We start from the raw sequence: 15494 nt of genomic DNA, 5'->3' as shown, positions 1-15494 counted from the left end.
TGGTCTTGTTTATGTGGGTGAGACCACATGGGACCTCAAGACTAGACTAAATCAGCATAGGTATGCAATACGCAAGAAAAAACTTGATCTGTCCGTATCTAAACATTTTTCGGAATTTTCACATGGTGAGAGAGATTTAAAATTCATGGTCCTAGATCATGTACCACCTCTGAAGAGGGGTGGAGACAGACAGGGACATCTAAAAAGGTTGGAGCTGAGATGGATTTACACTTTAAATTCATTAAAACCACATGGTCTGAATGTGGACTTTAAAATTTCACATAGAGTATTGGGGAAGTAGTTGTTCTTAGATTCCCCTCCGGAATGTGTTTCACAGAAACCAGTGTATTTAACACAAGTGATTTATATTATTATATTATGAACTGGTGGTTCTTCTTTTTTTAGGAATTCTACTAACCATGTTCTTTCTTTCTCTTTTTTCTGCAGTAACTGGATGGGAAATACAGTCACTCACTGGATTGTCATTGTCACTAAATAAATTATTGTTTTTGCTATATGTATTGTTTGTTTGATCTGTTGGAAGTTTGGGGTGCATAGTACTCATTGATAAATTCAGAGATTCTCCCATTTATATATAACCTATTCATTTTTTTCAATTATTTTATTTTTTATACTTTCATTTATTTTTATTTTTAATTTTTAATTTTTATTTTTTAGTATTTTATTATTTTTTTTATTTTTTTTATTTTTTTATTTTATTATTTCTTTATCTATTCTTATTTTCATCATTTGATTCTTATATATATATATTTTCATTTTTTTATAATTTTATTTTTTCAATTTTATTTATTTATTATTTCCTTTCTGCTGTTGCCAACAGCAACGGAGTGGGTCCCGGGTGGACGCAGTTCCACTAGGAGCATGTGAATAGTCCTTGCTTGAGCCTAAGACATAACAGGGAAGGTGCAATTGGGAGCTGGTGAAAGTGATGACCTCCGACCATGGTTGCCACTGGATACCGTGCTCCAGCGGATTTGGATCCGGACACTTCATTGTGTCCGTGATCTGGAACTGTAATGGCACGACTCCTTGATAATATGTGACTTTGACTAAATCATGCCAGACTGGACCATTCCAGGTGAACACTTTATTATTATTTTTTATTTATTTTACTTTATTTACTTTATTTTTACACCATCTTTATGTTCCTTTAGTTAGGTCATGTGACATTATGCCATGGTGATTTTGACACTCGGTAGCCTCAGAATGAGGCTTGGAGCGCAAACAGTATGTTTAGGTCCGGGGATGAGAGTGAGGCTTGGAACGCTGCGCGCGTGCGCAGAAGTACCGACACTCTTACCTTGTGTACTATCACCATGACTACAGGTCCTATGCGCCCTCAGACTTCCGTTACAGATCCCTGGCGCACATGCGCAGTTTGAATCTACCCACGCTTGCATTCTCCATTACTGTGGTGAGTTTTTCCCATTAGCGTTACTGCAGATATCTTGTTTTTAATATTTTAATTCACATGTACACATCTGTTCTGAGTAATCATCAGGACCCTATTAGGGATTACTTAATAATTTTGGGATTGCACATATATATGATTCTGTGGAAACTTTTTGATATATTTGCATTCATACACTGTGCACTATCTGTTTAGTTTGGAGTGATATATACTTTGTTATACTATGATTTTGTACACTTTTGTATTAATTGTATCTGTAATTGTGTGGCCTATAAGAATGATGGCTTTATTCACTTGTGTTATGCTTGAGAAAGACCAGGAGAGCTGGTTGAAACGTCGCTGTAACTTTCACCAAGATATGGAATACATTTTTTTTGCACTTTCATCATTTTGTGAGCTGCAGATTTCTACTAATTTATCTACATATGGACCATTGACCGGGGTTCGGTTCTGCGTGCACCATACTACCTGTTTTTTTGGGGTGCTGCTTCCCTTGGATTGCTATATATATATATATATATATATATATATATATATATATATATATATATATATATATTTGGTACTTTTTATTTTTTTCTAGAAATGCTAAAACGAAAACCCTAGAATTATGCTTATCAATCCCTACGCTTCCTCCCCCAACTGGCCTACCAGATGGTGAGGATAAAGGACCTTTGACAATGTCAACATTTAGTGACCAGTTACATGTTGGGGGCAGAGCTCAGCTGTGCAGGATAGAAGAGATGGTGGATGAAGGACCTTTTGTGATGCTGTGTAGGAGGTGGAGCTGAGCTAGTGTGGAGGTCACATGTGCATTTAATGCAGGGTGCTATGCCCTCCCAGCATGAAGGGGCGTGGCATTATCTGCTATTTCTTTGCTCCCCTCTACACACAGGAGACAGGAGCAGAGAAGTCAGAGAGAATCTCCGCCCACAGTCCGTCCTGGCCTGAAACTCCAGCCTTTGCAGAGAGGAATGTAAGTTATGTGTATACATGTCAGTTAAAGGGGTTCTCCCTTGTTTATACTGTTTTTTGTTATTATGTTTGTGTGTTATGTGTGTATGTGTTTTTTTATGTGTGTTGTGATTATGTATATATGTATTTTCTTACCTTTTGTGAAGATCCGGAAGCTGGCCCCTTTTTCTTCCAGCGGCTTGCTGTGTACCTCGGCCTCCGCCATGTTGTGTTCGGAAAGTGGGATGTCGGGGAGTGTGTTCTTGCTTCTGTCCTTCCTATCTTCTGACGTCCGAGGCGCATGCGCAGGTATTATTATATTTTTTTTATATAATAAAGTTTTTTTGTCTAATTGACAAACTGCGCATGTGCGAGTACGCAAGTGCTACGCTAACAGCGTAGCATACGTTAGGTCTACGCTAATACAACATGGCGGAGGCCGAGGTACACAGCAAGCCACTGGAAGAAAAAGGGGCCAGCTTCCGGATCGTCACAAAAGGTAAGAAAATACTTATATACATAATCACAACACACAAAAAAAAACATACTTATACACACATAACACACAAACAAAAAACAGTATAAACAAGGGAGAACCCCTTTAATGTATGTGTCAGTGTATCTGTATGTATGTGCCTGTGTGTGTGTGTGTGTGTGTATATATATGTTTGTGTACATAATGTATGGAATTAATGAAGGCACAGTATATATGGAATGAATAGAGGAATGGAAGCACAGTATTTAGGGAATTAATAGAAAAATGGAAGCACAATATATAGGTAATAGAGGAATGGAAGCACAGTATATAGGAAGTTTATGGGAGCACTGTATATAGGGAATTAATAGAGGAATGGAAGCACAGTATATAGGGAATTAATAGAGAAATAAAGCTAAACTAAAATTGGTCCATCTGTTTTCTAGATATTGCCCCGGTCTTGTGCCCAATGGAGGCAGAACCAGTTCACCAAGCTTCCCTGCCTGTGTCCTGTATGCTGTGCTATGCCTGCCTTTCCTCTGTATATTTATAATTCTTTGTTCTCAGGTCTGTTTTTTTTGTTTGTTTGTTTTTGTTTTTTGCCAATTCTTGTACAGTGGTCCCTCAACATACGATGGTAATTCGTTCCAAACGACCCATCGTTTGTCGAATCCATCGTATGTTGAGGGATTCGTGCAATGTAAAGTATAGGAAGCTGTACTCACCTGTCCCCGCCGCTCCGCACCAGGTCCTCACCGCTCCCGCTGCTGTTCCAGGGGCTCCCGATGCTGTCCCGCTGCTCCGGTGTCTTCTTCGCCATCCTCCGGTGTCTTGCGCATCTTCTGCAGGGTCCGGGCCTTGCTTTCCGGTGACGTTATTACGCTGCTGCGCTGGCGCGGCGTGCGTAGTGACGTAATAACGACGCCGGAAAGCAAGGCCCGGACCCTGGAGAAGATGCGCAAGACACCGGAGGATCGCGAAGTGGACCCGGAGCAGCGGGAATAGGTAAGTGAACCTGCTGGGGCACATTACACTGCTATCCGACAGCAGCTTAAGCATTTTGCGCTGTCGGATAGCAGTTAATGCGATGGCCCCGACATATAAAAGCATCGTATGTCGATGCTGACATCGACATGCGATGGCCTCTGAGAGGCCATCGTATGTCGATTTTATCATATGTCGGGGCCATCGTAGGTCGGGGGGTTACTGTATATTGTAGCATATAAGCATATATATTTGGTGTGCATCTTTTCAGTGTAAGAACTAGGACTCTGTGGAGATTCCTGCATGGAGTGGGTGATGGATGATGGGTGCTAGGTGATTGGTGCTGGGTGAGGTCGGGTACAGTGCAGATATCTGTCATACAGAGGTCATACCGGGGCATATAGGGGGAGATTTATTAAAACCTTTGCAGAGGAAAAGCCCTCTGCTAAATGAAAGAAGTGATCTGATCTGCACCGCTCTTCCTCCACACAGGATATAATAAATCTTCTCTATAATACAGTGTGGTAACCCACTGGTGTATGGCGGGACCACGGGTGTAGCGGTTTGAGTGGTGGGATCAGATGGTATTAAACCCCAGGGGCAAGATGTTGTTAACCCCTAGTGTTCATGACACCAGTGTGGTTTTCTGGTTCCAGAACACCACACGCCCGGCTTCTCTGCTATCCCAGTTGCTAGTAGTGAAATGAGAGTCCACAGCCAGTTATGGTAAAATGGAGGCTTTACTGAGTATAAGGGTGCATTCACACCACGTTTTTGCAATACAGTTCCCGTATCAGGTTTTTGATGAAAAATGGATTTGTCCAAACCTGACTAAACTGTATCAAAACGTGTGTACAAATTTCAACCCGTATACAGTTAAAAACCGTATACCGTTTGAAAAATGATGTCCAGTTGCATCCGTTTTTTAAGAAAACTTTTCACTCCATTTTGAACAAAGTTTCACTTTCAAATCCCCAGGACCGGATGGACTACACCCAAGAGTTCTTAGAGAGGTAAGTTCAGTAATATCTGTACCCCTGTTCATGATATTTAGAGATTCTCTGGTGTCTGGTATTGTGCCAAGGGACTGGCGCAAGGCGAATGTGGTGCCAATCTTCAAAAAGGGCTCTAGGTCTACCCCAGGAAACTATAGACCGGTAAGTTTAACGTGCATTGTGGGTAAATTGTTTGAAGGACTTATAAGGGATTACATACAGGAATACATAGGGGATAATTGTATTATAAGTGATAGCCAGCATGGGTTTACTAAGGATAGAAGTTGTCAAACCAATCTAATTTGCTTTTATGAAGAGGTGAGTAGAAGCCTTGACAGAGGAATGGCTGTGGATATAGTGTTTCTGGATTTTGCTAAAGCGTTTGATACTGTCCCTCATAGACGTCTGACAGGTAAGTTAAGGTCTTTGGGTTTGGAAATTTTAGTTTGTAACTGGATTGAACACTGGCTCATGGATCGTACCCAGAGAGTGGTGGTCAATGATTCGTACTCTGATTGGTCCCCGGTTATTAGTGGTGTACCCCAAGGTTCAGTACTGGGACCGCTGTTGTTTAATTTATTTATCAATGATATAGAGGATGGTATTAACAGCTCTGTTTCTATCTTTGCAGATGACACCAAGCTTTGTGGCACAGTACAGTCTATAGAGGATGTGCATAAGTTACAAGATGACTTGGATAGACTAAGTGTCTGGGCATCCACTTGGCAAATGAGGTTCAATGTGGATAAATGTAAAGTTATGCATCTGGGTACTAATAACCTGCATGCATCGTATGTCTTAGGGGGGATTAAACTGGCAGAGTCACTGGTAGAGAAGGATCTGGGTGTACTTGTAGATCACAGACTACAGAATAGCATGCAATGTCAGGCTGCTGCTTCCAAAGCCGGCAGGAAATTGTCATGTATCAAAAGAGGCATGGACTCAAGGGACAGGGACATAATACTACCCCTTTATAAATCATTGGTACGGCCTTACCTGGAATATGCTGTTCAGTTTTGGGCACCTGTCCATAAAAGGGACACTGCGGAGTTGGAAAGGGTGCAGAGACGCGCGACTAAACTAATATGGGGCATGGAACATCTTAGCTATGAGGAGCGATTAAAGGAGTTACAATTGTTTAGTCTTGAGAAGAGACGTTTAAGGGGGGATATGATAAACGTATATAAGTATATTAATGGCCCATACAAAAAATATGGAGAAAAACTGTTCCAGGTTAAACCCCCCCAAAGGACGAGGGGGCACTCCCTCCGCCTGGAGAAGAAAAAGTTTAGTCTCAAGGGGCGACACGCCTTCTTTACCGTGAGGACTGTGAATTTATGGAACGGTCTACCTCAGGAACTGGTCACAGCAGGAACAATTAACAGCTTTAAAACAGGATTAGATACATTCCTGGAACAAAATAAGATGAATGCTTATGAAGAAATATAAAATCTCATCCCTTCCCCAATATCGCGCCACACCCCTACCCCTTAATTCCCTGGTTGAACTTGATGGACATATGTCTTTTTTCGACCGTAGTAACTATATGTAACTATGTAACTTGTTTGATTGAAATTCCAAGAAAAAAACTGTGCAAAGTCAAAAACCGTATGGTGAAAATAGGATGGAACCGTATGCACATACAGTTCTGTACGGTTCCCATTGACTCCCATGTAAAAAAAAAAACTTATACTGTTTAATACAGTTTTTCACCCAGACCAAAAACCATGGAAGACTACGGTTATGGTACGGGAAAAAAACCTGACAAAACTGTACAGGATGCAAAACGGACACAACCAGATGCATCTTTTGGCATACGGTTTTCAATGAAGAGTTAATGCATACAGTTTTCAATACTGTACCATACTGTTTTCACATTGAAATCATATACGGGAACTGTATTGCAAAAACATGGTGTGAATGCAGCCTAAGACAGATGGAATCATCTTCAAAGCTAAGGCCAAATTTCCCAGAGAGGTGGTGAGGATCCAGAAGGACCTCACAGCTTGGTGGACCAATATATTTGTAATTAACTTGACTCGAGATTGGACTTGACTTGGCTATATGCAGGACTTGATTAGTTTCAATAACAGCAGACACTGGAATGACTGTAGCTTTTGGGGTCTTCCAGATGCTGATCACTTGCACTGAGATCTCTGGTGGTTGCTGTGCTCAGTAGCAGATGGAATCTCACAGAGAAAAGAGCAAATTGTAATGGCCACCCCTTTATATAGTGTGGTTCTAAACTAAAGCTCATTGGTCAAGCTGTGGGTCATAGGCCAAGCTGGTGCTCTCTGGGAGAACATGTGACAACAAATCATGTGACTGCATAACATAACATGTGACAGACTTACACAGACCCTTGAGACCTCCCACAGGTCCTCTGCACTACCAATACATAAGGATACTGTCTAGGCATTAAAGTGTTATACACAACATTATGGAACAACAGGGGGATACCCTGCAGGGGAGCCCCCAGGTCACTTAGGGTCTCAACCTGACAGGGCCTAAAGGTAGTACAGGACCATGTCCTGTACTGGGACATCACAACAGTATGTTATAATGCACAACCAAAGTGTATACACACATGGCATACCTTCACAGAAGCTGTTCTTTTATAAAAGCACCCTCTTTTATGGGGCTAGGAATGTCAAGGACACCTGGCCTGAGGTCCACTGTGTCCCTGTGCCACAGCACCTCTCCACCTGCTTTCTGCACACTCATTAACCTTTTGGGAACCAAGGGCAAACCTGTACACCCCCGTCCCACTCCCCTTCTATAATGCGGGGTCACAACTTGATGCTGCATCATAACAGGTCGGTCCCAGTGGCTCTTTGCCACCAGGACCCATTTCTAAAGCCAGACATTGCCGTGATGCCCAGCAATAACCTATTAGATGCCAAAGACCAAAGTTGATTGCGGCGTCTAAATTAAAGAAAATACAGTCCCGGCAGCTCAGCGGAGCTGATTGGGACAATCTTGATCAGCTGAGAGGACAGCGGGAGGGTCCTCACCTGCCTCCTCACTGTCCAATCTGTGCCTAGATGCTCCAGGAAGCCTCAGCAGCCTGGAGCAATCGAGCACAGATAACACTGATCAATATGCTATGGCATGGCATTGAACAGTGTATGCAATCCAAGGATTACATGTAATAGTCCCCTATGGAGACTAAAATAGTGTTAAAAAAAAGTTTATAAATGTCAATTAACCCCTTAAAGGGGTATTCCGCCCCTAGACATCTTATCCCCTATCCAAAGGATAAGGGATAAGATGTCAGATCGCCGCTGTCCCGCTGCTGGGGACCCCCTGGATCCCCGCTGCGGCACCGCGCTATCATTACTGCGCAGAGCGAGTTCGCTCTGCACGTAATGATGGGCAGTACAGGCGCCGGAGCATCGTTATGTCACGGCTCCGCCCCTCGTGACGTCACGGACCGCCCCTTTCAATACAAGTCTATGGGAGGAGGCGTGGCGGTCGTCATGCCCCCTCCCATAGACTTGCATTAAGGGGACGGGCCGTGATGTCACGAGGGGCGGCGCCATGATGTTACACTGCTCCATCCCCCGTATCGCCCGTCATTACGCACAGAGCGAACTAGGGGGATAAGATGTCTAGGGGCGGAGTACTCCTTTAAGGACCCAGCCCATTTTCACCATAAGGACCTGGCCATTTTTTGCACATCTGACCACTGTCAATTTAAGCATTAATAACTCTGGGATACTTTTACTTTTCATTCTGATTCCGACACAGTTTTTTTGTGACATATTCTACTTCATGTTAGTGGTAAATGTCTGTCGATACTTGCATCATTTCTTGGTGAAAAATTCCAAAATTTGATGAAAAAATTTAACATTTTACATTTTTCTAACTTTGAAGCTCTCTGCTTGTAAGGAAGACACATTACAAGTAAATTATATATTTATTCACAAATACAATATGTCTACTTTATATTTTCATCATAAAGTTGACATGTTTTTACTTTTTGAAGACATCAGAGGGCTTCAAAGTTCAGCAGCAATTTTCCAATTTTTCACAAAATTTTCAAAATCTGAATTTTTCAGGGACCAGTTCAGTTTTTAAGTGGATTTGAGGGGTCTTCATATTAGAAATACCCCACAAATGACCCCATTATAAAAAAAACTGTACCGCTCAAAGTATCCAAAATGACATTCAGTAAGTGTGTTAACCCTTTAGGTGTTTCACAGGAATAGCAGTAAAGTGAAGGAAAAAATTAAAAATCAAAATTTTTTTACACTCACATGTTCTTGTAGACCCAGTTTTTGAATTTTTACAAGGAGTAATAGGAGAAAAAGTCCCCCAAAATTTGTAACCTAATTTCTCTCGAGTAAGGAAATACCTCATATGTGTATGTCAAGTGTTCGGCGGGAGCAGTAGAGGGTTCAGAAGGGAAGGAGCAACAATGGGATTTTGGAGAGTGAATTTTTCTGAAATGGTTTTTTGGGGGCATGTCGCATTTAGTAAGCACCTATGGTGACAGAACAGAAGAAAACCCCCACATGGCATACCATTTTGGAAACTATACCCCTCAAGGCACGTAACAAGGGGTCCAGTGAGCCTTAACACCTTACAGGTGTTTAACGACTTTTCGTTAAAGTCAGATGTGTAAACGAAAAAAGATAATGTTTTCACTAAAGTGCAGTTTTTTTCCCCAAATTTACCATTTTTACAAAGGGTAATGGGAGAAATTGCCCCCGGGGCAATGCTCTGGGGGCGAACTAAAACGCTCAGAAGAGAAGGAGCCACATTTGGCTTTTGGAAAGCAAATTTTGCTGAAATGGTTTTTGGGGGGCATGTCACATTTAGGAAGCCCCTGTGGTGATAGAACAGCAAAAAAAAAATACATGGCATACTATTTTGGAAACTACACCCCTTAAGGAACATAACAAGGGGTACAGTATGCCTTAACACCCCACAGGTGTTTGATGACTTTTTGTTAAAGTTGGATGTGTAATTGAAAAAAAGTTTTTTTTCCCTAAAATGCAGTTTTTTCCCCAAATTTTACATTTTACAAGGGGTAATAGGAGAAAATTACCCCCAAAATTTGTAACCCCATTTCTTCTGAGTATGGAAATACCCCACGTGTGGACTTCAAGTGCTCTGCTGGCGCACTACAATGCTCAGAAGCGGAGGAGCGCCATTGAGCTTTTGGAAAGAGAATTTGTTTGGAATGGAAGTCAGGGGCCATGTGTGTCTACAAAACCCCCTTGGTGCCAGAACAGTAGACCCCCCCCCCCACATGTGACCCCATTTTGGAAACTACACCCCTCACAGAAGTTAATAAGGGGTGCAGTGAGTATTTACACCCCACTGGCGTTTGACAGATCTTTGGAAAATTACATTTTTCTTTTTCAAGGACCACTGTTCCAAAAATCTGTCAGACACCTGTGGTGGGTATATGCTCACTATACCCCTTATTACATTACGTGAGGGGTGTATTTTCCAAAATGGGGTCACATGTGGGGGGGGGGGGGATCCATTGTTCTGGCACTATGGGGGCTTTGTAAACACACATGGCCTTCAATTCCGGACAAATTTTCTCTTCAAAATCCCAATGTCGCTCCTCTTCTGAGCATTGAAGTACACCTGCTGAGCACTTAACATCCACATATGGGGTATTTTCTTACTCAGAAGAAATGGGGTTACTGATTTTAGGGGGCCTTTTTCCTATTTTCCCTTTGTGAAAATGAAAAATTTAGGGTAACACCAGCATTTTAGTGAAATTTTTTTTTTCATTTTCCCATCCAACTTTAATGAAAATTCTTCAAACACCTGTGAGATGTTAAGGCTCACTATACCCCTTTTTCCTTCCGTGAGGCGCGTAGTTTCCAAAATGGGGTCACATGTGGGTATTTATTTTTTTGCGTTTATGTCAGAACCACTGTAAAATCAGCCACCCCTGTGCAAATCACCAATTTAGGCCTCACATGCACATGGTGCACTCTCACTCCTGAGCCTTGTTGTGCGCCCGCAGAGCATTTTACGCCCACATATGAGGTATTTCCGTACTCAGGAGAAAGTGCGTTACAAATTTTTGGGGTATTTTTTTGCTTTTACCTCTTGTGAAAATAAAACGTATGTGGCAACACCAGCATGTTAGTGTAAAAATTTTAATTTTTTTACACTAACAGGCTGGTGTAGCCCCCAACTTTTCCCTTTCATAAGGGGTAAAAGGAGAAAAAGCCCCCAAAATTTGTAGTGCAATTTCTCCCAAGTACGGAAATACCCCATATGTGGCACTAAATTTTTTCCTTGCAATACGACAGGGCTCCAAAGTGAGAGCATCATGCGCATTTGAGGACTACATTAGGGATTGCATAGGGGTGGACATAGGGGTATTCTACGCCAGTGATTCCCAAACAGGGTGCCTCTAGCTGTTGCTAAACTCCCAGCATGCCTGGACAGTCAGTGGCTGTCCGGAAATGCTGGGAGTTGTTGTTTTGCAACAGCTGGAGGCTCCGTTTTGGAAACACTGCCGTACAATACATTTTTCATTTTTATTGGGGGGGGGGGGGGCAGTGTAAGGGGGAGTATATGTTGTGTTTTACCGTTTATTTTGTGTTAGTGTAAAAAAAAATTACCGCAGCCCAAATTTGAAGAAGAAAACTCAGTGTAAACCTGCCCATGTGAATGTACCCTGTACATTCACATGGGGAGGCAAACCTCCAGCTTTTTCAAAACTACAAATCCCAGCATGCACTGACAGACTGTGCATGCTGGGAGTTGTACTTTTGCAACAGCTGGAGGCACACTGGTTGGAAAACCTTCAGTTAGGTTCTATTACCTAACTCAGTATTTTCCAACCAGTGTACCTCCAGCTGTTTCAAAACTAGAACAGATGTAGTTATGCAACAGCTGGAGGTATGTAACTAGAACTCCCAGCATGCCGAGACAGCTGTTTGGGAATGCTGGGATTTGCAGTTTTGCAACCTCTGGAGGGCTACAGTTTAGAGACCACTGCACAGTGATGTCCAAACTGTGGCCCTCAAGATGTTGCAAAACTACAAATCCCAGCATGCACAGACAGCAAACTGCTGTGTAGGCATGCTGGGAGTTGTAGTTTTGCAAGATCTAGAGTGCCATAGTTTAGAGATCACTGCAAAGTGATCTCCAAACTGCAGTCCTCCAGCTGTTGCAAAACTACAAATCCCAGCATGCCCACACAGCAAACAGCTGTCTGGGCATGCTGGGAATTGTAGTTTTGCACCATCTGGAGGGCTACAGTTTAGAGACCACTGTATAGTGATCTCAAACTGTAGACCTCCAGATGTTGCTAGGCAACTCACTGGCTTCCGAAGAATCCAGTGAGCGAGATGCACAACATCGTCGCCCGCCTATCACCGTCGCCCGCAGCCTCCGGAAGGGTTAAGTGGATCTTCTGCCACCGGTCCTCTGTCGGTTTCCCCATTCTGCCCTGCCTATTGTGGGTGGGCAGAATGGGGAAACCGAAAGTTAACCCCCCCGCCCCCGATCTGCTATTGGTCGTCGCTCCTTGATGACCAATGGGAGGGGTGGCACCCCTGCCACCTCACTCCTATGCCTTCAGGGGGATCGTGAGTGTCTTGGACTACCACGATCCCCCTTATTTTCCGGGTCACCATAGACCCCCCGTAATGACCTGGAATCGGCGCAAATCCACCGGCGATTTGCTTTGATTGCCGACATGGGGGGGGGGGGGTGTTCCGGTCAAAATTCCCACGGGCGTATGGATACTTCCTGGGTCCTTAAGTACCAGGAAGCCAGGGCGTACGCCCTATGTCCTTAAGGGGTTAAAGGTGTACTCCAGTGAAAAACATATTTTTTTTTTTAAATTAACTGGTGCCACAAAGTATACAGCAGCTGATAAGTACTGGAAGGATTAAGATGTTTAAATAGAAGTAATTTAACTCTGCTTAACTTTCTGGCACCAGTTGCTGTAAAAAATTTTTTTCCACTGGAGTACCCCTTTAACCCCTTCCCTAATGAAAAAAATTGAATAACCCCCCTTTTCCCATTAAAAAAAAAAATTATGTAAACAAAAATAAACATAAACATATGTGTTATTGCCGAAGTATAAAAATGTAACATTACTTTAGCCGCATGGTCAATGGCATATAAGTAAAAAAAAAAAAAAAAAAGTCCAGAGTTGTGTATTTTTGGTCACTTTGTATCCCCTAAAAATTTTTTTATAAAAAGTGATCGAAAAGTCCCATCAAAATACTTATAGTACCAATCAAAACTACACATCAAACGCAATTTTTTTTTCCCGTATACGGAAAAATAAAGTTATAGGGGTCAGAAGAGGACAATTTTAAACATTCTAAATTTCGTACAAAAAAGTTATAATTTTTTTAAAATAAGGAAACAAAATCAAATGTGGGTATCATTTTAATTGTATGGACCTACAGAATAAAAAAAAAGGTGTCATTTTTACCAAAAAGTGCACTGCGTAGAATCAGAAGCCCCAAAAAGAGAGAGAAGGGAAGGTCCTACAGGGATAGTAAAGGCCCAATTGATGTGGATGGCCACTGTCTATCACTCTCCCTGTTAAAATCTCTCTCTCTAGACCTAAACCTAGGCGGAGTTTGCGCCCTGATAAGGGCGGCCCCACTCCGGAACCTAGTCTGCACTTAAACCTATATACCCTAAGATAAGACAGATAGGGATAGAGGCTTACTGTCTCACTGGGGTACCCTGAATAGCTAAAGGGACAGGGAAAGATGACCCTGACTAAATATATACAAATTTATTTAGAAAGGCAAAACTTTGCCACATTGAGTTGTTATAGATAAGGGTACTAGTTGTATCCCTACTGATCAGACTAGGTTCAGTAATGTAGCCATGTTGATAACAGCATCATATCTCCATATACAATAAGCATATATGTCTACATGCAAGCTATCCACAGATAGCATGACATTCATATATAGTATGCCAACCATATATAGCACATTTATCACATCAAGCACTATCAATGCAAATTGACTTGGAATCTAGTGCAGATAAATGCATGCCAAAGAACAACTGCTAGGCAAGATTACTCAGCTTACACAGATGTAATATGTCCAAGATAGCATGTGGCAATAGCTGTATGGAGATTAGAGTCAGAAATAAACAAGACCTATACTTATCGGTCAGTCTGGACCCAATATATCACCCTCTGGGCCAGGTACATTGATGACATCTTTGTTTTATGGTCTGGTACACTGGAGCATTTTCTTAGCTTTATGGAACATCTTAATGACAACATTCTGGGTTTGCATTTTACTCATGAGATCAATTCTCACACTCTAGCCTTTCTAGATACGTAGGTGTCTCCAAGAATGGAGAGAAGGGCCTGAAATCCACACTATTTCAGAAATCTACAGCTACTAATAGTCTACTGCATTGGTCAAGTTTTCACCCTCCGACCCTGAAAAGGGGCATACCCAAGGGTCAGTATTTAAGGGTTCATAGAAATTGTGAATCATTAGTTTTATCAGGAAGTTGAAAAACCCCGTGACAGATTTAATCAGCGAGGCTTTCCGAATAACATCCTAAGAGAAACTTTTCATTTTGCCTGTGGCAAAAATTGTGTTGATTTATTGACCCCTACTCTACGAGCACCCTCGGAAGGTCCGATGAGGATTATAGTTACCTACGATACCAGCAAGTACGAAGTACTTGAGATTCTTAAACAAAATTGGTCTATTTTACAAGCTGAGGTTATCACGGATCGCCCCCTTGTTACATACAGGAGAGGGTGTAATCTAGGGGATTGTTTGATTCATAGTCACTACACTAAACCCGTACCACCAGGTACATGGCTAGACCGTCGTATTGTAGGTAACTTCAGATGCAGTGGTTGCAAGGCCTGTCCTTACATGCGCAAAACAAAGGTCAACACCAGCTCTACAACAGGTGAGATCTTTTCTTTGAGAGATAATTGTCGCACAAAGGGCCTCGTTTATCTCCTTCAGTGTGGATGTCCCAAAGATTATATAGGTAAAACCATCAGAGAGTTCCGCCGTCGTATTTGTGAACACATTAATGACATACTACATCAGCGGGACACATGGGTTGCGAGACACTTGCACCTGGTACATAACAGCGATCCCAAAGTGTGTTCATTTGCAGCCCTTGAGGTCATTCATCCATCCCCGAGAGTGGGGGATTTACCTCCTTTATTTAGTAGTCTTTTCAGGTCATATTCCTACCCTTCCTTGATGATCCTGTTATCAACATGGCTACATTACTGAACCTAGTCTGATCAGTTATACCACTAGGGATACAACTAGTACCCTTATCTATAACAACTCAATGTGGCAAAGTTTTGCCTTTCTAAATAAATTTGGATATATTTAGTCAGGGTCATCTTTCCCTGTCCATTTAGTTATTCAGGGTACCCCAGTGAGACAGTAAGCCTCTTTCCCTATATGTCTTATCTTAGGGTATATAGGTTTAAGTGCAGACTAGGCTCCGGAGCGGGGTCCCCCCTTATCAGGGTGCAAACTCCGCCTAGGTTTGGGTCTAGAGAGAGGGATTAACAGGGGGAGTGATAGACAGTGGCCATCCACATCAATTGGGCCTTTACTATCCCTGTAGGACCTTCCCTTCTCTCTCCTTTACCTACACCCCTACCTTTAGTGAGGAGATCTGTAATTATCCTGACTTTCAC

The 15494-nt window shown here is 42.3% G+C and overlaps 1 protein-coding gene and 1 long non-coding RNA gene across 3 annotated transcripts in view; one reads left to right on the top strand and one right to left on the bottom strand.

The window, feature by feature from the left end:
* LOC130292058 (uncharacterized) overlaps positions 1-15494 on the top strand; it is a 61615-nt gene that overhangs the window by 7945 nt on the left and 38176 nt on the right. Inside the window, exons 3-4 of the long non-coding RNA XR_008848069.1 lie at positions 2016-2408; positions 3308-3428. This is a non-coding gene — a long non-coding RNA (uncharacterized LOC130292058). The remainder of the gene's footprint in view (positions 1-2015; positions 2409-3307; positions 3429-15494) is intronic.
* Positions 1-15494, bottom strand: part of PLP1 (proteolipid protein 1) — a 78569-nt gene that overhangs the window by 25627 nt on the left and 37448 nt on the right. The window lies entirely within an intron of this gene.

The sequence above is a fragment of the Hyla sarda genome, chromosome 9 (genome assembly GCF_029499605.1).
Source record: "Hyla sarda isolate aHylSar1 chromosome 9, aHylSar1.hap1, whole genome shotgun sequence".
NCBI lineage: Eukaryota > Metazoa > Chordata > Amphibia > Anura > Hylidae > Hyla > Hyla sarda.
Note: the sequence above shows the minus strand (reverse complement) of the source record. Positions and strands in the feature narration are given on the sequence as shown.